We start from the raw sequence: 23,407 nt of genomic DNA, 5'->3' as shown, positions 1-23,407 counted from the left end.
CAAAAATCCACCTCTATATTATTTAATCGCAGCAGACACCACCCCTCAAAGTTAACAAACAATACTTTTGAAAACCATCATTCTGGGTTGTGCAGATCATCAATAAACTGATCTGTAGTACAGATCCCTATGCATAATTATAGGTCCATGATTAAATATCTGAAGCCTTTTTTTTTTCCATGAATTTTGATATTTGCAAATAAAACAGTACTTATCTGGTGACTAGAATGAATGCCCAAAAAATAAAGCATATGGCATCGACCTCACAAAGCAATCCAAACACAGGACCATGATTTGGAAAGATTCCTTCTTCAGAGGAGAAACATCTTGCATGGATCTTCAGCGATGGCTCTCTGCATCAAAAGATCAAAAACAGAAAAGTCAGGTACAGCAAGGGATTACAAAATTTGTGCAGAAACAGTCTAATGCCAAGACACCCATTGTCAATGAGTTTTCAAACTGGAAGGGCGACCATTTCCATCTGATTTAAAAAGACAATGAATCAATCAAAACAGAAACCAAAGTAATTTCAAATGATAGAATACCACTCAGTTCAATACCATAGGATGAACCACTTGTAAAAAAAAAAAAATCCAGAACTCTTCTCACATGTTGAGTCTAGCAAGATAACACCGCCCCCACGAATGAAAATGAACTTGTTCCAAAACACACCATTGTAATTGAAGAAAATTATGTTGAAGTCCAAACAATGTTGGACTATAGGCACTTGCAGTTTTGGGTATTTAAGCAACTTCAGTGTTCAAATAAACAGGTTTTTATCTTCGCTTTGTACATTCAACAGAGATCATGTTGCAAGGACACAATATCATGTAGATGACTCACAGTCGGGCATTCAGGAAATATGATTTCTCTGATGTGGGATGTTTGCCAGGATGCTCCCTGAATCATTTGGTCACATCATGATTAATTACCACATGGGAATTTCCTCTAAAATTGACATGAAGCAAACTCTAGTATCCATATTACCTGATTCATAACTCTAAAGTCTTGATATTATTGAGGTCCATATTCAGTAAGCCAGTTAGTGGACAAGATATCCAGCTAAAGTTAGTAGGATAGTTTGTCCCATATTTTTCTTTTTCCCATATATTCAGTGTGACAAACATTCTGCTGAATATGACCAACCTAAAGTTATCTGGCTATATATAGCTGGATAGCAAAACCCTAACTGGCTATGTTTGAATATAGCTGGTTAAGTTTATGTTGTCTGACCGGATAACACCCACCCACCCTCTGACAGTGGCAGTGCTGGAATCATAAACTTCAATCTAAGCTAAAGCGTCCAGTGCTGCTGCTGCTGCTGTCAGAGCACACATTTGCTATTTAGTTGGATAATGTTTAAGTTATCCATCCACTTTTAAGTTATCCATCTAAATGGCTTTGAATATGGACCTCTTTGTCTAAATACCATATAGATTTCTGGAGTGGAAACTTGGGATTTATTCCCATTTATCCTTCAAGACTATTATAAATCTGGAGCTTGACTGAGCCTTAACTAAAACTGACCAGCATTTTTCCAGCCTTATTACCAAATAGGAAACATTTGTGTTTCAAAGAATGATGAGAGCTAGCCGCTCTTTTATGCCACAAGTCATTTGATAGTTTGGGGTAATTATGAATTTCACTTTTAATTTCACAGTTCAAGATGTTCATATCATTTTTGTAGTTACGAAGTTGTTTTTCAAGATCAATAATGTCTTTATTCTTGACATGCTGTTTGAAACTGGCATTACTAATGATCTTACTCCTAAGAACTGCTTTAGTAGCCCCGCAAAACAAGACAAGATTCTCTTTATGCTACTCATTATTTAACTGAACCTACTTCCATTTCTCCTCCAAAAAGCTTTTAAAAATTTAACATCAGTGTTTAACCAAATAGGTTTTTGCCAAGGTGAACAGTCTTGGTCCATCTTATTCATGCCTATATTACAAGCTATGGGGCAATGATCAGAAATTACCAGATTTTCAACTGTAGCTTGAAGTACCTTGTTAAGTAACCCAACAGACACTAATAAAAAATCCATTTTCAATTTAGTATCATGAGCCCTTGCATAATAAGTAAAGTCTTAACCAATGGGTAAAGTACTCTACAAACAACTGCAAAGTATCACACACAAACTGAACGCCTTTATGCTAACCCATGGCTTTAACTACAATTGTAGATGGTCAATCTAACAACAGATCTACTATGCAGTTAAGGTTACCACCCATAATAATAGGCACTGGGTTCAAGGAAACAAGGTGCACCACTATAATTGCGAAAACTGAATGATCATATTGATTGGGTGCATATACAGATACCAAAATAATAAGTGCACCAAATAACTTCCCCGAATAAATATATAGCTACTAGATGGATCAACAATATATTACAATTTCACCTGCTATGCAGCCTCATCATATCCTGACTAAGATGCCTCCCTGACAGCAGAGGTCTCCTCGGAGCTCCATTCCATGCTATCCTCATCAGCTCCTCACAGCTCATCAAACTCAGCCTATGGGGCAGCCCCCTAGCCACCAGGAGTCCTCAGTGAACCATGTCTCCAGGCTTGCCAAACTCTTCCTTCTTGCCTGCAATACACCGAGCTTCAGCCCTACATAACCCAGCCTTGCCAAACCCTCCTTGCTTTCGCATTGAGTCGCCCTTGGCTCCTTGTCCTGGCCACTATTGCCTTGCAGCCTACCCAAGCCTATCCTTGTCTTGCCTTGTGGCTTCCAGGCCTTCTTGCCTTGCCTTGTGGCCTAAGGGCTTGCCTGTTCCTTGCCTTGCCTTATGGCCTAAGAGACTTCTTGCTCCTTGCCTTGCCTTGTGGCTTATCTAGGCCTTCCATTGTCTTGCCCCTTGAGGCCTTACTTGCCTAACGTACCTTCGTGTGGGGGTTGGGTGTTTGGCTTCCCTGACAGATGGCACGCCACCTCAGAAGGTCAACATCTGTCCCATGTCTAAAACCTACTCTTAGCATAAAGAAACTGTTTTGTGCCGACCGCAGCGAGTTTTAGCAAGTAAACATACTTCCTGCTATAGCTAACAGGAAGTCTGCAAGGAACATATCTAGGGCAAAAGCTTTGCAGCAGAAGCTTTACAGCACTAGCTTAGTTTATGACCTACTTGCATTTCTGTGGGTTTTCACACCTAGGTAGCTCAGTACCATTGCCTCATGACCAGCTAATGACCTCCCCCCTCCCTGCCTGAAGACTGACCGCTTGCACCTACTGCCCACTTGCACCCACGTAGTAAAAGGTCAGCATAAACATTTCTGTGGAAATATTGTAGCAGTAAATATGTGACGTATGTATCCGATGCAATGCTATGTAAAAGATTTTACAATAAAAAGGGGGCTGCCCAAAATGCTGGGAGCACACTTCACCCTGAAGACCGTCTGCGGTGTTTTCATTGCGTCACCTTCGGGCCTTTATGTTCCATGTTCCGTGTTGTCCTTGTCTCGCCCTGTCCTAGTCAAGCTACAGTTCCAGTCCTTGCCTGCATGCAAGATTCAGTTCCAGGACTTGCCTGCACTCAAGCCTGAATTCCAGCCCTTACCTGCACTCTGTTCCTTTCCAAGCCTCAGTTCCTGCCCTTACCTGCACTCTGTACCACTCCAAGCCTTGCTCCTGTCTTACCATGAAGCACTGCTGCCGCAGAGACCTGCTGGCCCCCAGAACCCAAGGGCTCAACCTGCAGGAGGAGTGGGCTGGTTCGGTGAAAGACCGACTCTAGCCTTGCCCTGCAGTCCTGTGCCCCTCCGAGGGTGGTGTTCCCTACATTCAGCCAGGACCCAAGCCATAACACAATAGACGTTTCCAATTGAAAGGAAACATTTTTGTGGGACCATATAGCATCGCCCCATTTTTCTTTAGATCCCCTGGGCTGAAAACACTTGAGATACCCACTTCCTTCTTAATTTCATATGTTCCTCCTCGATCATATGCATCTCTTGTAGAAACTCTAAATTGCATATCAGTCTACTCAAATGTATGAGAACTTTCTCTCTTTTGATAGGGGTGTTCAAGCCTGCCACATTCCAAGTAACCCCATCCTATCTATCATTAATATATTTCAGAAACATAAAATCATGTTACCATGAAGAGATGCTTTGTCCCAGCTCAAACAGCGGTTTCTCCACTACACTTACATGACAGCACACTGAGCCAACAAATGAACTCCCTCCCCCATCTGTGCAACCAGTCCCACCTGCATTTCCAACTCCACACCCCCCCCCCCCCCACTAAAAAAAAATAAAATCCTCCCAACCCATTAACAAAACCCAACAATACAACAATATGGGGATTAAACTTTCCCAAAGATAATGCCTTTCTTCTCTGTCACAAGGCAGGAAATAATACGCTCAGATGCCCCCCCCCCCCCCTCCCCTCCAGGCAAATGTACAGCGCTAAACTTTCCTGGTCCAAATCAAATCATACCATATCCACAAGACATACTGCCTTCAGCAACACCTTTTCAACTTCCCTACCTTTCTATCCACACTCCATAATTTTTAGCAAATATTATAAATGCCATCAAACAGTACTGAAGTCTAGTATTCTAGGCAATAAAAACAAAACAAAACATATAAAAACAGTCATAGTTGGGGTTTTTTTTGCATCGGAATGTTTAGTAATCCAGAACACAATCATCCCACAGACTCACAGAAGACTTGGCCCTGATACTGTCACATAATTATACTTAGTAATCTTGCTTGCCTGAATCTGTCTTGCAGAAAACCTACGCTCAGAATCTAGTCTTGCCAGCACTGCAATTTAAGGAAAAAAGGGAAAAAAATCAAAACTCAGTAGAGGGCGAAGAGGGGAGAGAAAAAAAAGGAAGAGAGAGAGAGAGAGAGAGCCAAATTATTTCAGGTGTCTCTTTTTGCAGCCCCTGTGTTCCCAGGTAGGGCCTGGACTGGTCTATCATTACTCAAGGAAAGAAAATTATCAGGCAAGAAGAACAAGAAGAATTTTTCCTTCCTTTTCCTCCTGCTAAACCAGTCCATTACACTTGGGGTACCCAAAAGCTACCCTCCCTGGGCTGGGTGAGGGGAAGATAGAGTTGCCTTAAGGATCCCAGGCTGTTTCTTTCTTTGCTTGTACAGCCAGCCTGTAGTGTTTGGAAAACGAGTGCAGGGATAGACAGGTGGCAGCGCTGCAGATTTTCCCTGGGGGAGACTGATGATGCTTCTGGCCAGAAATAAGCAAATGCTCTCATAGAGTGTGTATGAAGCGCCACCTAGAATATGCTGAGGATATGGCTTCTTTCATCCATCTTACTATCATGGCCTTGGAAGCCACTTCCCTCTACTGGAATGGTAATATTATGGGAAACCATGGACATTAGTGCATGCATCTTTGGAATCCATAATAGCTTGTTCTTTTCCTCCATTGAGAGAGGGTACAATATACCCAACACCTTGCCACCTCTGAGCTCCTCCCTCCCACTCCCTCCCCAAGGGGAATCCCATTATGCTAGCTCAATCTGCCTCAGGGCTTCATGTAGGGGAAAGGACCTTGATGGCTTCCTTATTCCCTGCAGTATGCTGTCACCTTCTGCCAGGTCATCTGCTGTGGTGCATGAAATCTTCAAGGTTAACTGGTAATGAGGGCTGAAAGCTCCTCCTTTCAGAACAGCCTTACTATTAAGGAATTCTCCTCCTCCAACAAGCACTGCCCCTCCTCCTGGGAGCTCAGGGGTGCACTAGACCCAGAATCGTCCCCTGACCAACCCTCTTTTCCAAAGCCCAGCGTGACTCTAGCTACAGATGATGCTTTAGGTCTAAGCATGTCCCACAAGCATTTAGGGGGCCCACTCTTTCACACCATCAATTCCTGGACCGGGAACCAGTCACAGAACCAGGCATCTGCATAGCGCAGAAAACCTGGTGCATTGTTAATACAGAAATGGAGAGATATAGAATGGGTTTCTGTTGTGCCACTAACATGGTCTGGTCCAAAGCTTAGTCCTAAACCAGTAATCCTGTCTCCAGACACTTCCCTAGAGTCCCCTTCCTCCAGGGATGCTAGCAGTGCTGGTTGTCTTGGAGGAAGATGTGTTTCCTTCCCCAGAGCACTGGGGGATGAGATAGCTCTTGATCCAAACCTCTCCCATGGCCTTTCCCCTGCACCTGTGGACTTGCAGCATTTTTGTCTCCTTTCTTTAATTGTTTTTAAGGCCGCGCTGGAGTGGGCGGGCTTGCCTATGTAACCCTTAGTGGGGTGTTAACCCCAAAGGCACACAAATGTATTTGGTTTTCTTCAGGAACTGCTCTGGCTAGCAAATTCCATCCCATGCTTAACTCTTAATCCTTGGGGGGGGGGGATCCTTTTTATAGAGGTAAGCTCTTGCTTGTGGCCCAGACGATGTTATGTTGCTCCCAGTGTCTGTGTATATTGTAGGTGCTTCTCATGAGGTGAGAGGTTGTAATAAAGTAGACAGGACCAGGATCTGGGTGTGAAAATAAGATTACTGATTTATAATCATAAATTAAAGTCCATTATCCAGAAGCATGAATTATATCTGACTGATGGTACATGAATGATTTTCCTCTGTAGATAGTTGTCCTTTACTCAGACCTCTGGTCAGAACTCCCATGGTGATAGTTAATGTGCAAAGCTCACCCAACGGCTGTCCAGAAATCCTAGTGGAAGGGTCCCCAACTTTTCAGAGAAAATCCTACCTTACTCCTTCTCCATTCTGGACACCCAGCCCGTTCTGGTCCCATAGGTGTGGAGATCCAATGGGGTCTCCTAATCTTGTTCTTCCATCCTTGATTAGTTGATATTTCTAGGGGATTTCTTGTGAGGAAATGTCAATGGGATCAGGCTAGTTCTCAGCACTGCAATCCCAGTGAAGAAGGGGGATCCAAAATCCTCCCCACGCTGTTCAAGTCCAAAAAATACTTTTTAAAGTTAATCTGGATGCATCTTCTGCCCTCACTGTCTCTCACAGCAGGATCCATCACTGGTGCTTGCCCATCTAGGGTTTAGAGTAGGCTCACAGGGCTTTGGTCCCTTGGTGAGAACCCTTTTGCCCCTAAAGGGTATCAGGCTTAAAATCTCTCTCTCTTAAGTTACAAGAAGGATCCTGTGGCAAGCAGTGCATGATGAGCTGTCACTTCTAACAGAAACTCCATATGGATAAAGCTGGGAGGCCTCACCAGAGTGTAAAACATAAACATCCTTACACCTCAACTGCTTCCTCAAACTGATCCCAATGTGTCTTAAAATGGTTGGGCTCAATAGTGTTGAGGCATCCAATCCAGACTCTTCAGGTGGGAGGGCCTCAGGAGTATGGATGGCTCCTTAGTAGAGTGTTATAATATAGGGACAGTGACATCTGGTAGCCAGACCGGGGGGGGGGGGGGGTCTGTCATGTCTACAACAATCCATGCCTCCTTTCCCTCTCCAAATCTTCCTGCAATACTCATCAAAAGTGTTGCAGGCCACTGGTCATGGTAGCATTGCCTACCATGGCTCGTCTCTGATGTGGCCTGTCCTCTTTTCTGCCCCCCTTTTTATTTTTAAATAAAGCTTTATTCTCCCACACCACCTGGGAGGAGTAGAGGCAGAGTACAAAGCAAGTGAGAGGAATGAGGGGCCCAGAGGAAGAGAGAGACCTCATGATCCTAAAGGAAGTTTTCCCTTTTTTTAGAATAGGGTTAGATTTTTCTAAGATTCTCTACTTCCTAAGGATTAGGGATCCTCAGCTCCTAGGGAACAGGGATCCCCACCTAGGCACCTACAACCAGGGTCCCTTCCTGGGAGGCAGCTGCACTGGTGGAAGCAAACCTGAGAGGTTGTTGCCACAGGAGCTCAGAAAGCTCTAAAAGATGAGGCTGCAACCTGGCTCTGGGAGGACCTGAAGAGTCCATCTATAGCTATCTGCAGCAGCGGGAAACACAGACTACTGGCAAAAGCCTACAGCAACCCCCCTCTTATAGCCAACAATGAGTTAATGAAAGGGATGAGCCCCCCCCCCCCCCCCCCCCCTGGCAGCTAAGGAATGTGGAAATCCCAAGTGAAATGGACTGGTCTGGCAGAAGGAAAAGGAAGTTCTCCTCACTAACTGCAACAGAAAGATCCCAAAGGACAAAAAGAGTACAGATCAGCCAGTTGAAATGAGCTGCTCCAAAGTCTGCATTTTGTTCTGAAGTTCTTTTGTACCCTGTACATTTATTGAAACACGAGCCTCCACTCCATCAATTCTTTTGCCAGTGTTAACAATTACACTCTTAACTTCACTTGCTTGTTCGTAAATCTTCTCAACTTTGCTTGCTAAAGCTGCATCTACTGGTAATGCTTACAAGCTTCAAAGCTTCAAAGCTAGGAAGACTGAAATAGCTTATAAGCTTCAAAACTTGTAAGCTATACCAGTCTCCCTAGCTTAGTTTCTCCCGAAGAAGCCGGCAGGCGAAACATGGCTGTGTCGGGGGACTACAATGTTTGAAATGCGGACTTTTTACTTAGCACAGTGGTGAATTTAAAAACTATGATGTGTTGGACACCTGATGGATCTATATTAAATTTAAATATTCATGGAAGAAGGCTATTGTGGTATTTGAAGCATCTTTGCTTTGAATGGACACTTTGCATTTAAAATGATGACATCCTCATCAACCGTAAATCATGACATCCTCATCAACCGTCTAATGGAAATAGGCATCTCTGGCCCCGCACTGCTCTGGTTTAAATCCTCTCTGAACAACAGGCACTACAAAGTTAAAATAAACGACAAAGAATCCCACCCCATTCCGTCAAAACAAGGAGTACCACAAGGTTCTTCACTTTCCCCTACCCTGTTCAATATATATCTACTCCCTTTATGCCAGCTACTCAATAGCCTCAACCTCACCCATTTTATATACGCAGACGATGTGCAAATCATAATCCCCATCTCGGACCCCATCTCCTCTACTCTAAACTTCTGGAACAACTGCCTACACGCCATCAACCTGCTTCTCTCGAGTCTCAACCTGGTCCTAAATACATCCAAAACGGAACTCCTGGTTATCTCCCCTAGTGATAACTACCCCTTCACCAATAATGCAATAATCCCACTAGCAAGCCATGTCAGAGACCTTGGGGCCACCCTTGACTCTAGAATGAATTTCAAAAAATTCATTAACGCTACAACCAAAGAATGCTTCTTCAAGCTACAGGTCCTGAAGCAACTAAGACCGCTCTTACACTTCCAGGATTTCCGTTCTGTGCTTCAAGCAATACTGTTTTCAAAGATCGACTATTGTAACGCTCTACTACTCGGTCTCCCCGCTTCTTCGACCAAACCTCTACAGATGCTGCAAAATGCAGCGGCCAGGATCCTTACAAACACACGGCGCAAGGACCATATCACTCCAATCCTAAAAATCTTACACTGGCTTCCCATTCAATATAGAATACTTTTCAAAGCTCTCACTATCATCCACAAATCTGTCTACCAACAATCCACTCTCCAACTCACCTTCCCTCTTGAACTTCATACTTCCGCAAGGCCAATAAGAACTGCCTACAAAAGTTCGCTCAAGGCCCCTCCCAACAAATCATCAGTCCACAACTCTATTCACAAGCGAGCACTTTCGACAGCAGGTCCGCTACATTGGAATTTGCTTCCTCAAGACTTACGCCAGGAAACAATGCCATCTAACATTCAGAAAAAAACTTAAAACCTGGCTGTTCGCACAAGCCTACCGTTGAAGGAACCCCTTTCAACCAACACTGTCTCTCACCCTTCAACCTCTCCCTCTTCCCTCCCCCCTACTCACCTCCCCCCCACTCCTCCCACCGGACATACCATGTTAATAACCGCTGAGGATAAATCTCTGTTTATGTATTACTAATTTATTGTTTTTGTTGATTATATTTATCACTCCTTATTGTTATAGTTTAATTCTGCCCTATCTTCCATCTTCCAAGTTTTACGCTCCCTGTTTTAATGTAACTTTTCATTTCTACCTAGATGTTAATTGTTTTCCCCCTGTTCCATTGTAAACCGGTACGATAAGACCTGGTCTTGAGTATCGGTATAGTAAAAGAAGTTAAATAAATAAAATAAAAAATAAAATATAATTCTCACACCACTCTCTTGGCTGATTTACATATTGGTGTGAGGTATGATATCCACCCAGCAATTTTGCTGATACTGTTTTGAATGACATTATGGGAGGACATAAGACTCTCAAAGATCTGTCAGTTTATTTATTTATAAGTATTCAATATTCCACCTTTTCCCAGAGGTATTTATTTTATATCTCTCAATACCCAGGGTTCTATGTGGTGTAGAGAAAACAAAACGGTCACCAAAAAACATGCAGATATACAAACAAAAATCAGACCATGCATATGCCACAGTTATAGCTGCATAAACAGAGAAACCAAGCCCAGATATCAATCACGACACATTACAAGGCATTGAGTACATAAGCAATAGATGCATACAGTACATAAGCAATAGATGCATACAGATATGATATACAGGTCTGCGGTATATTTCAGTAAATAGGTAAGAATTAGGGAACATTAAGTAGGAATAAAAAAAATGGGTGCATTGTGTATAAATTGCACATATAGATACTGTATATGGATAGATATAGTTAAAAAGTAAATTTAACATCAGTTGTGTGAGAGATATTAAGAATCAGTGAGCTTGAAGCAGCCCAGAAATGGGTGAACCTTGTGGTCAGGAAGACCACAAGGTTCACCTTTGGCAGGAGTTAATTTTTGAGAGTAAAATATGTGGCTTGGCTGCACATTTTACTTTATGAATTGCGTGGGAATAACTAATAGACCCATCAACAAGCATTTGCATGTTGCGGGAGCTGTTAGTTTCAGGGGAGTTGGCCGCGCGTTTTCAACGCGCTATTACCCCTTACTGTATAAGAGGTAAAAATAGCGCATCGAAAACGCGCGGCCAAACACGGGCTAACAGTGCGCTCTGCCGGAGCGCAGTTTACTGTATTGGCCCGAAAGTAAATAAATAAAACACACTGGTGGGTTTAAGCAGAGCAGTTCACACTTGGTGGGATTTAGCTTGCATTTAAGCCATAGGGAGGGGCCTCTGCATGGTGAGTGAAGTCTCCTAGAACAAGAAGTTTGCTGGTAGAGGCAGAAAGGTGACAAAGCAGTTCTGAGAGTTGGAGGAATGAATCAAGCCGATTTTCTGGCAGCCAGATTAGGGGCAAGCTTAAATTTCCTTGGAATTTTAGGACAAGGTCATCTGACTTGGCTGCCTGCTTGGCTGCCAGGGATTGATGGGAGATGACAGTACCTTCCCTCCATGGACCATGAATCTACATGGGAAATTTTCAGTTTTGTAACAAAATGTTTAACTGTCCTCTCTGCTAGAATTATCCAAGTGAGGACTTTTTGGCAGAGAAGCAGCCGACCACAGTTTCTGGTGCTCGGAAAGCAGAGTAATTCAGTTCTTGACAAGCTGAAATCAAGTAATCATGAACATTAGATCAGACAAAACCGTATCAAGACATGGACTGTACATCATGAGCTGAACATGGCTTCTAATTTAATTATGAGAATCTCATTTTAATAATGCTAAGGCTGCCAACTGATTATCATGTAAGCAGGGCATAAAGATTGTAAAGAATTTTTGTCAGAATGAATCCTCCATATGGAGCTTGCTCTCTTGTAGCCTACACTAGAGGCAGAGATGGAGTGAAACAGCTGTGGAAACCTTACCTCAGTCCATATCTCTCCCCATAGTGGCAGGAGTCACTATCGGGCCGATACAGAAAACTTCGCGGGAGAGCCGGCGAGCGCCCACTCTCCCGACACGCACCCAGGCCACTCTCCTGGGTGCGCGATTCAGGAAGCCAAGGTATGTAAATTAGGGCCCGTGGTAAAAAGGAGGCGCTAGGGACACTAGCGTGTCCCTAGCGCCTCCTTTTTGACAGAAGCGGCGGCTGTCAGCGGGTTTGACAGCCGACGCTTAATTTTACCGGCGTCGGTTGTCAAACCCGCTGACAGCCAGGGGTTCGGAAAACGGACACCGGCAAACTTGAGCGTCCGTTTTCCAACCCGCGGGCCATGGGCAGATTTTTTTTTTTTTTTTAGATTTTTTTTTTATCTTTGGGGCCTCCAGCTTTATATCGCTGTGATATTAAATTGCTATGATATTAAATCGCTATGATAATAAGTTGGAGGGTGTACAGAAAAGCAGTTTTTTCTGCTTTCCTGTTCACTTTCCTGGTGTTGGCCGAAATTAAAATGTGCGGCTTGGCTGCACATTTTACTTTCTGTATCGTGCGGGACTAATAGGCTCATCAACATGCATTTGCATGTTGCAGACGCTATTAGTTTAGGGGGGGGTTGGACATGCATTTTCCCACGCACTATTACCCCTTACTGTATAAGGGGTTAAAAATAGCGTATCGAAAACGCGTGTCCAAATGGGGGCTAACAGTGCACTCGGCCTGAGCGCACTTTTACTACATCGGGCCCGATTGTCTTTCATGATTCAGGGACTGAGGATATACCAGGTCTCGACTTTGTCACTTGGAGAATCTTCCCCACTGCTAGGAGCCCTTTTCTGCCCAGGCAGTCTGTTTCTAAAAGAAAAAAGGTTGCTAGTTTGTGAATATTATAATACCTGTGAAACAGTGAGCAGGAAATGCATGACAATGGAAATAAGACTGATCAATCATCACAATTTTCAGCATTAGCTTCTCTACCACAAATGGTCTCTAAATTTCACTATGCCACAAAAGAAAGTAATGGAGAACAAACTTAGTAGACTCTCAGTAAACCACTAGGAAAGCAAATAAATCTGCATGGAGTGCTACATACAAAAATGATCATTTGTATTAATAGTAGCATTTTTTTAACCTCTAAAAGGATGTAGAATATTTAGTAATAATTAATAACACTCTAAATCTTTGACTGCTTATTTTCCACACAGACATCTTACCTCAGTCCTATGGAAATAGGTTTCTGGCTGACCAGTAAAAGCAGGAAGACACTCTGTGGTTCCCATACCTCATCTGATAATATTCACTGTGAAAAACTCTTATTTCTTCAGAGGGCCAGAACTCTGATAGACCATTTAGACCTCACTAAATTCGGGATAAGTAAAGCAGTATGATAAGGATTATGGGACCCATGTTGTCGTGGACATTCACATACAAGTTAAACAATCTTCAGATAATTCTTACATTAGTCCAATAAAAGATATCGTTTCCCCCCCCCCCCCCCAAAAAAAAAAAAAACAGCATCAGTATATGTTGAAAAGTTTGACTATAACTTTATGTGCCTGCAGCAGCCCCCTCTGAAGGAAAGTCTTACATTTCAAGTGCCGCACCAGCTCTTTCCGGCGTGGCATAAGGGGGAGAGAGCGGTGACGCTTGATGAGGAAGAGCAGGGTGAGGAGCCAGGTAGCTATCCTTTCATTTCGGAAACATGCCATTGACTTTAGGTTAATTTGTCTCTTCTTGCCCTGAACTCCTCAGCTGTTGAAGCACCCAGGTGTGCACTAAAAAGGAACAGCAGTGCTCTAGGGTAGAAGGAGAAACGTATGTGTGCGCGCAGAGCGTTATATACTATAGTACGGAGAAATTGAAATCAATAACCAAGAAATTCCTTCACCTGCTCTCATGTATTGAATTGGAAGAAGCAGGATCCGCAGATGATGGAAAATGAGCACCACCGGAAAGGGTCTGTGTGCCCATATTCCCAGATACATCGTGGAATGAGGTTTAAGATTGCTTTTGTATATTTTCCATGCGTGGCTGAGAACTGCTGTTCCATCTCTCTATTTTTTCGTCTTGGTTTTTTCCCCTCATCTTCCTCTGATGACGGGTCAGTCAGCTGTGACCCAACCCAAATGCTGGCACACTTCTGGGTCAGTGGGTCACAGCTTACCTACCTAGTGACTTTTATTAGAATAAGAGGATAATTATAGGTAAATACAGAGTTAGCCACGTACACCCACTGACTGAAAACTGCTCTCCCTCACTCCTACAGCAGTGCGGAGCGCTCCACAATGGGCGTGCTTTTCGGCACATTTGGAGGGGAATTGTTTCCAGGGCGTGATTTGAACTTGATTGGAAAATTTCTAGAGGCAGAAGGGTTAAATTAGGACCCTCTGCTCTGAAACGCTATTAAAGTTAACAAACGTCTTAATGCTCAGTCAAAATGCAATCGAAGCAGTGCTGTGTCTTTTACGCTCACTCTGTACCCAACAAGACAGGACACAGGGTTGAGCAAAAGCCCCTGGCCTCAGAATAGCTCATTCATATCTAATTCAGCATGGCCTAGTATGGAACTGTGGAAGCCGCAGTATCATGCTTCTGTCTTGGACCAGATTTAAATTACAAGCAAAGGTCAAAGAAACAAAATAAATATGTAAGTAAAATGTCCAGAGCCCACAGGTCAGGTTTCTTGAAGCAGAGCATCTTTGCATAGTAATATAACTTTCCTAAAGCTTCTGGAAGGTTAAAAAAAAAAAAAAATTCCACAGACACGGTGCAAGCAAAATATTGAACAGAAATGACTGTAAAACTTTCCCCTGATTCTTGATTAGACACTAAGGGGGTAAAAACTCCACAGTGCTTTTTTTCCCCCCAAGTTTTAGCTTGCCCAATTTTCTCTGCAGAGAATTAAAATTTGGGCCAGAAAATACACCTTGGCTTCGAAAAAGAGGTGGTATTGTAAAATTGAAAGGAGACAAATAGCAGCGAGATGAGGAAATAGCAGAAATATTAAATAAATAATTCATTTCAGTTCGGTGTTCACTAAAGATGATCCTGTAGAAGGTCCATTACTGCTTGACAAGAGCATGGATGCAAGTAGGGTAGGCACAACCCCATTTACAGAAGAGAATGTATGGGAAGAACTCGGGAAAACTGAAAGTGGACCAGGCCATGCGGCCGGACGAGGTACATTGCAGGATTTTCAGGGGGTTCAGAGATGTGCTGGCAGGTCCGCTGAAAGACCTGTTTAATAGATCCCTGGAAACGGGAGAGGTGCTAGAACACTGGAGGAAAAGCAAACATGGTCCTATTTCATAAAGGGGGTAGTAGGGAGGAGGCTGGAGACTACAAACTGGATAGCCTAACTTGCTGGTGGGACAATGAATGGAGAATCTGCTGAAAGAAAGGATAGTGAACTATCTGTAATCTGGGGCATTGCTGGACCCAAGGCAACATGTTTCACCAGCGGAAGGTCCTGTCAAACGAATCTGATTGATTTTTTCTTGATTGGGTGACTAGAGAATTACATCAAGGTGGAATACTCAATGTGATTACTTGGATTTTAGCAAAGCTTGATGCGGTCCTGCATAGGAGGCTCATGACTAAAATGAGAAGCCTGGGAGTGGGTGCCCAAGGTGGTGGAAATGGATTACAAACTGGTTGGACCTGACAGGAGACTGCACGTAATGGGAAATGGAACCTAAATAGAAAAGAGGACGGGTGTTAAATGGAGTGCCTCGAGGATCAGTTTTGGGACTGGTTCTGTTCAATATCTTCATGACTGACACTGTGAAGGGTTAGAGGGAAAGGTTTGTCTGTTTTTTTGCAGGTGATACTAAGAACTGCAAGAGAGTGAAATGCCTGAATGAGTAGAGAGAATGGAAAATGATTTAAGAAGCTTGAAGAGTGGTCAAAGGTTTGGCAGCTGCAATTGGATGCCAAGAAGTGCAGAGTCATGCACCTGGGGTGCAGTAATCCAAAAGAGCCGTGTGCGATAGCAAATGAAATACTAATGTGCACGGACTGTGAAAGGAAACGTGGGGTGTCAGTATCTGGAGATCTGATGACAACGAATATGACAAGGTGATGGCTAAATGCCAAGGGATGCTAGGCTGTATAGAGAGGACTTACCAGCAGGAAAAAGGAGGTAATATTGCCCTTGTACGGGTTTCATTTGATATAGATTTGCTTTTTGGTACTTCAGAGTGGTACTGTAGACATTTCCCTTTCCCCAGGGAGCTTATAATCTTAATTTGCATCTGAGGCAAAAGAGAGTGAAGTGACTTGCCCGAGGACACCAGGAGCAGTGGTAGGAGTTGAACCCTGGTTTCTGTGCTTTGTAGCCTGCTCTAAAAACTAGGCTAATCCTCCAGGTTTTAGGCGAGGCCTCACCTGGAGTATTTCATTTCTGGAGACCATATCTCAAAAAGGATAAAGACAGGATGGAAGGCAACCAAAATGGTGTGGAGTCTGTATTAGAAGACCTATGAGGAGATGCTAAAGGATCTAACTATGTATACTCCGGCCGAGAGGAAGTGCAGGGGAGACATGATGCAGGCCTTCAAATACCTGAAAGGGTTTAATGATGCACAGATATCAACAATTTTCTGTTGGAAAGAAAACTGTAGAACTAGAGGTCACAATATAAAACTCCAAGGGGAAGGACTAAAAACCAATATCAGAAAATATTTCTTTACCTGGAACGCTTTACCTGGAACGCTCTCCCAAAGAGGCGGTGAAGGTAAGAACGGTAATGGAATTCAAAAGGCCAAAGGATAAGCACTGCAGATCCTTAGAAGCTAGAGGTTGAAAATGAAGAAAAAGGGTAATTTAAATTAACTTTAGATGCAAAATTTCTGCTTCAGGGGAACCTGCACAAACCAGCAATTACTAACCTTAACAGAAGGCTTGGGGGTAACCTGCATGGAATGCAGTTACTACCCTTAACCTCCACGAAGTGGCAGTTACTACACTTAACCTGCATGGAGCGGCAGTTACTACCCTTAATAGAAGGCATGGCGGTAATCTACACGGAATGGCAGTTACTACTTCAAGCAACTTGCTGGGCAGACTGGATGAGCCATTTAGTCTTTTTCTGCTGATATTTACTGTTACTGTGTAACTGAGTGTAGGAACCACGTGGCCAATTTTTTTTAACATCTTTTGTCCCAATCTTATGTAACCCAGACCACTTTTTGGGTTACCAATAGGTCTTGCTACAACCTAGTACAGTTAGGGAAATAATTAGAGGAGTATCCATTCATAGACAGCCCTCCTACTGGCGGAGCTGTAATGGATCCCCTTGGACCTGAGGTTTTATGGCAGAGCTCTGCAATAGTCTCTGGGGGCAGAATTATTTGGTTGTATTTTTCTATGTTGGATTTTGAGCCTACCTGGAGCATCAGAAACCCTCCAGGATAGGTCAAAGGGGCTTCACTGCTGTATTCTGCCCTCAAGGTGCAGAGTAGTTGCTCTGGGAATAATTTTGGGATTTGAACTGTCATTTAGAGGAGCCCAGCTGAAGGCCTGGGTCTTTCCGAAGCCCAGGGAATGGTTTAGGGAAGATCTACCCAACAAAGGTGGTGACCCATTGCAGTAGATTCCTGTACTTATCTAAGCTGGGGAAGAAGATTTGTTTTCCAACATCTAGGAGGAAGTATTTTTTTCTGCTCCTCTTCCTGCACATCAAGGGGACCAGCAAAACATGCAGTCTGCAAGGATTCCTACCACCAGGGATATCCACCAGAAGATTAATCAATTAATTGTAAGTAAAAGATCTAAATTCAAGGGAGGATGCCCATCTGGCGTCCACAAAGAGCCCTGAGGGATAGAGACATTAACTCTGTGCCAAGACAGATTTTTGTGCCATCGGGAGGGGTTTCCGACAATCCTAGCCCAGAGGGACCACTGCACAACCTAATCTAGAAGTGTGGATAGATTCCTGGCCTAATAAAGACTAATGCACAGATAGAGGAAAAAAGATCTGTAATTCAAAGAGAAGCTGCAGAGACTGTGGTGTGTGATTCACCATATTTAATTGTGCCATTCAATGAAACTGTATCAGCAAAGCATTATTTTGGGCACTGCCTACATGGTCCAAGTGTGGTTAGTTTGGCACAACAACACACAGCCCAGCAGAATGAGGGAGCTCCATCACAGCTGACTAGTCACCCCGTACTGGGACTGGAGACAAACTCCTTTCCACCCTTAGTCTGAAGGACATCTTGGGATGGGAAGAGAAGTAATAGCTAGCCAGGGTCCTGTTACGCGTGCCACCTGCAGCAGCCCCGCGGTGCAGCCCTCTCACCTCTTCAGACGGACTCCAGCTGCTGGCTCCTCTTCGCTGGCAGCAGTGGGCCACCAGCTCCAACCTTGGTTCCCTCCTGTTCCTCCGGCCCTGCCACTTTGCCCAGTGTTGCCGTCCAGGATGTCCCTGCTCGCCAGGCATCTCCACGTGGCCCGCGGAGAGGACACCGCCACCAGCGCCATGCCCCTTCCTAGGCGCACGCGCGCCCATCAGTGATTAATTTAAGGGCCCACGGAGGGAACCTGGCCGCAGACCCGGATGCCGACGTCAGACTCTTCAGCGTATAAAAGCTCAGGCCTCGCTCCCTAGCGTTGCCTTTGCAACAGGTCTCCTTGTACTCCGAGTACTCGTTGCTATTTCTTGGATCGTCTCATCGTGTGTTCCTGTCTTCCTGTGGTTCCCGGTTCCTGTTCTCCTAGTCCCTGTTCGTCTATGTGTTGGATTGACTCCTTGGACTTGATCTTCGCTACGCCTGACTACTCTTCAAATTCCCTCCAGGCCTGGACCTCCGCTATGCCTGACTACTCTTCAGCTCCTCTCCAGCCCTGGACCACCGCTACGCCTGACTACTCTTCAGCCTCTCTCCAGCTCCGGACCTCCACTACGCCAGACTACTCTTCAGCTTCTCTCCAGCCCCAGACCTCTGCATTGCCTGACCACGCCTGCCTTTTCCGTGCCCTGAACACTGCCTTGCCTGACTACGTTTGCCTGCTCATATCGTGATTATTGCTTGGACTGACTATACCTGCCTTCTCCATGCCCTGACCCTCGCTTTGAACAACTATGCTACAGACTCTCCTTCGTCCAGAGTTCTTCGTTACCTGCCACAACTACCATTCACAGCCGGCTCCAAATCCAGCCTGTCAGTGATGTCTCTCCTCGCCTATCCTCTGGACGTGGACTTTCAAGGCTCAGGCCTTTCTTTGCTCAGGTGCCTTCAGTTCCCTATTGTTCCTTTGGCACCTGAGCTCTTGTACTGAATCCAGTCCAGGATAGAACTACGCCATCTACCGACTGCTGTCTCTAGGCTGTACAGCTACTCATCTCTCGCTAACCTCAAGGCCCACCTATGTCCTGCCGGCCCTGGCACCCAAAGGCTCAACCCAAGGGAATGAGGGCTAGTATAGGCGAAGCTCAGTGGCCTCTAGCTTCAGCCCATTCCACCTGCTGATGGTGGGGACCCGTAGGTCCTCGCCTATGGGTTGCGTCAACCCCACCTCAGCCTAAGGGTCCACCTCTGACACAACAGGTCCCTACCCCAAAGAACTTAAAGATAACTTTATGTCCCCCTTCATACCTGACTTGAACCTTAAGGAGGGGTTTACACTTAAATATGGCTCTTGCAGCATTAATCAGTCTCCGCAGACTCTAGTCTTGATCTACTCTAAACTCTGAGACTCAGTCCATCTACTTCTGGGATTTGCTGTTAACCAATGTTCCCTGCAAGAGAAATGATTTTGTGTGCAACTTCTGAGATTGAGATAGGACATATGCGGTGACCATTAAAGGATGTGCTGTCACTTTAAAAACCATGGGGAAATAATATTTAGAGGTGAATTTTCAAAAGATGTGCACATAAAAAACAGCACTTGCTGTTAAAAACCACAACATATGCGTGTACATCAGGGACCACGAGTACATTTGCAAGTATAAAAAAGGGGTGTCCTGGGGAGTGCCAACTTTTATGCACATATGTTGCTATTTTACAACCTGCCAAAGTGACATGCATAAGACTTCTATTTGCATATATGTACTCCTGCTCAATATTTGGGGTAATTGATTGCAAACTTCGTAAAAGTGAAAAAATGACTGGGTGGAGGGTCTTGATGAAATGCAGGGCCTTCAGGCTGAAGAGCCAGGAGGGTCTTCATGAGCTGCAGATAGACTAGGTGAAGTGGTAGACTGGCAAAACTGGTTATTTCATTGCTGTACGCATGTAATAAAATCCCATCACTTACGAACGTAAAAGCCGACTTTATCAGGAGTAAATGCATCTAAATAACGAGGCTAAAATCTATTTGCATATTGGTATAAAAGTACAGTATCCCTTTAAAATTCAAAGTTCAAATAATCAGGAATATCATTTATGCACACTTATCCACCTAAATTCCGACTTATTGGGCTAAGTAGCGCCTTTGTCATTAGACAAACAAATTTGAACTTATCCAGATAAACAGTGCTTTTTTAGACTTTTCTGGCTATTTTATATACCCCGATTAATCTGAAAAGTGCTACGTAGACAGACAAGAAGCACTTTTCTGACTTATCCAGATAAGTGCAGCTATTTAGCCGCATAAATTGGAACTTTTCCGAATAAGTTCAACTTGCATGGCTCGTGGTTTTTACATACGTGAGCATGTTTGCACACATATGTACTCGTATTTTATAACCTGTGATTATCATTGGCACGCAGGTTATAACATTTTCATGCACCCATATACATGTGCACGTGAGCAGCTTTGAAAGTTATCCTCTTATTGTTTACCAACAAAATGACATAAAAAAACAATGTAATGTGATTTTGTTTCTGTTTTAGTGCATGCTAAGTCATTTTAGCGCCCCTAAAATGATTGAGCATGCAGTACAATAGAAACATAGAAACATGATGTCAGAAAAAGACCATATATCCTATCTAGTCTGCACATCACTATTCATCTTTACAATCCCTACCACTCCCTCAGAGATCCTCTGTGTTTATCTGTTGTGAACCTGCCCGCGACAAGCGCGGGCAGGCCCCCTACCTTCCAGCTGAGCCGCGGCAGACGCCGTCCCTCACAGCATCCGAGCCGTGCCGCTCCGGGCTCCTCCGCTGTCCTGGAGCCGCGGGCAGGAGTCTTCTCATCGCGGCTTGAGGCCGCTCCTGCAGCCTGCCTCTCCTGCCCCGCCGGGAGCCTTCCCATGTGGCTGCCAGGCTGTCGTCGCGCTGCCGGGGTCCTTAGATGGCAGGGGGGCCGTCCTTGCCTTGCCTGCTCCTGCTAGTGCCGGCATTCAGCATCCTTCTTCAGTCTTAGCGGCTGGAGCCGCTCCTGAGGTCCTTGGATGGCAGGGAGCTGTCCTCGCCTCTGCCGGGATCTTCGGCCTGCAGGGAAGCCGTCCTTGCCAGTGCCTGCAGCCTGCCTTCCTTCTTCGCGTCAAAGAGCCGCTCCTGCAGCTTGTTCTTCCCCTCTTTTGGCCTTCCACGTGGCAGGGACGCCACCAACTTCCCTGCTCCATTTTCCAGCTCTTCTTAAGCGCGGGTGCACGCCTCTACTCTGTATTTAAAGGGCCAGCCAGCTGTGACCCCCTGCTAGCTCCTCCCTGTGTGTAGTCCTCTTCAGCCCTACAAAAGGGCACAGCGTTCATTCCAGCTTGGCCTTCACAAGGAGTTAGATTCTCATGCAGGGCCGGTGCAAGGGGATTGGGTGCCCTAGGACTTTCAGCCTTGTGCCGCCCCCTGTCGTGCTGCCCCCAGCCCCGCCCCTGGTTGCAGCCCCGACTCCTTCCCCCCAAAAGAAAACTTACAAAATACCTGGTGGTCCAGGAGGGGGCCCGGGAGCGATCTGCCGCTCCCGGGGCCTCGGCTGCCACTAACCAAAATGGCTCCGGTGGCCTTTAGCCCCTACTATGTGACAGGGGCCAGTAGCCCCAGTCACATAGTAGGGCCAGTAGCCCCTGTCACATGGTAGGGGCTAAAGGCCACCGGCGCCATTTTGGTTAGTGGCAGCTGAGGCCACGGGAGTGGCAGATTGCTCCCGGGCTCTACGCTGGACCACAAGGGGGGCATTGGGAGGGTGGCACGGTGAGGTGGGGGCTGGAAGAATTTTGAAAGGGCACTTTTTGTCCTTTCAAAATTCTGCCGCCTGCCACGGCGCCCCCTAAATCATGGCGCCCTAGGCACAGGTCTAGCTCGCCTAGTGGTTCCTCCGGCCCTGTGCTCCTGGATGTTCCTGTTCTTCGCTCCAGGAGTCTTCTCTGGTCTAGCTCTTCTTCAAGGTCCTGTGTTCTTTGTTTCCTGTTGCAGCTCCATGTCTCATCCTGAAGTCCATGATCCATTCCTGATGTCCTTGATCCTCTCCAAATATCTGTCCTCCGCTCCTGATGTCCACGGTCAGTCCTGATTTTCTCTTCCAGTTCCTGATGTCCATGATTCAGTCCAGATGTTCATCATCCGTTCCTGATGTCCGCCATCCATTCCTGATGTCCGTGATCCAGTCCTGATGTCCGTCATTTATTTATTATTTATTTATTTCGAAGTTTTTTATATACCGCGGCACGTTAATAACATCACCTCGGTTCACAATCAACAGTAAATTAGCAACAAGCTTTACAATCGAAAAGAGAATAAACTCGTGAGAACATAAAAAATCAATTAAGAACAAATTTAAAGACATAGTTAAGCACTAATCAAATTAACTTAAAGATAATCATAATCTATTGAACATAATGATAATATAATCCCAACTGATCTATTTGGGGAGGCATATAAATCCCAAAAGATCTATTGGGGAAGAAGTACAAGTAACGGGTATTTCAGAAAATGGAGAAGATCATTGTGAGTATGCTTGTTCAAACAGCCAAGTTTTGAGGTTCTGCTTGAATTTTTTATGGCAGGGTTCAAGACGCAGGTCAGTGGGCATTTTGTTCCAGATATTAGTTTCCCGCAATAGTGAAAGCGCGGTCTCTTGTAGAAACGTGTTTGATGTGTTTAAGTGAAGAGGACGCAAGTTTGGCTTGGTGTATTTTTCTTATTGGTCTCTTTGACGTGTGGAATAGGAATTGATCGGAGAACCATTGCATATCTTGGATGTAAATAGACTTATGGATGAGGGAGAGAACTTTGAATAGAATCCTTGATGCTACCGGCAGCCAGTGAAGGTACATGAGCACAGGTGTGATGTGTTCATGGCGGTGGGTATTAGTAAGTAAGCGAGCAGCTGCGTTTTGAAGCATCTGTAATGGTTGTATGGAGTTTTTAGGGAGACCTAGTAGGATGGCATTGCAGTAATCGATTTTTGACAAAATAGTTGCTTGTAATACTGTTCGGAAGTCGTATGGATGAAGAAGCAGTTTGATTCTTTTTAGCGTGTGTAGCTTAAAGAATCCGTTTTTAATTGTAGTTGTGATGAATTTCTTAAATGAGAATTGATTGTCAATGATAACGCCAAGGCTGCGGACTTGTTGTAAATTGAGGGAGACTGATGATGCATGTGGGGTAGATTTAGAGTAGGGGTTATTGTGTGAAGAGATGATGAGGAGCTCTGTCTTGGTTGTATTTATTGCAAGGTAGTTTTCAGTAAGGAGATTTTTTATTTCCCCCAGCGCTGTGTCCCAGATTTTTAGAGCATTAGGTAGTGAGTCGTTGATGGGGATTAGGATCTGCACATCGTCTGCGTAAATGAAGTGTGGAAGATCC

The sequence above is a fragment of the Rhinatrema bivittatum genome, chromosome 4 (genome assembly GCF_901001135.1).
Source record: "Rhinatrema bivittatum chromosome 4, aRhiBiv1.1, whole genome shotgun sequence".
NCBI lineage: Eukaryota > Metazoa > Chordata > Amphibia > Gymnophiona > Rhinatrematidae > Rhinatrema > Rhinatrema bivittatum.
This window is presented reverse-complemented; position numbering follows the sequence as displayed.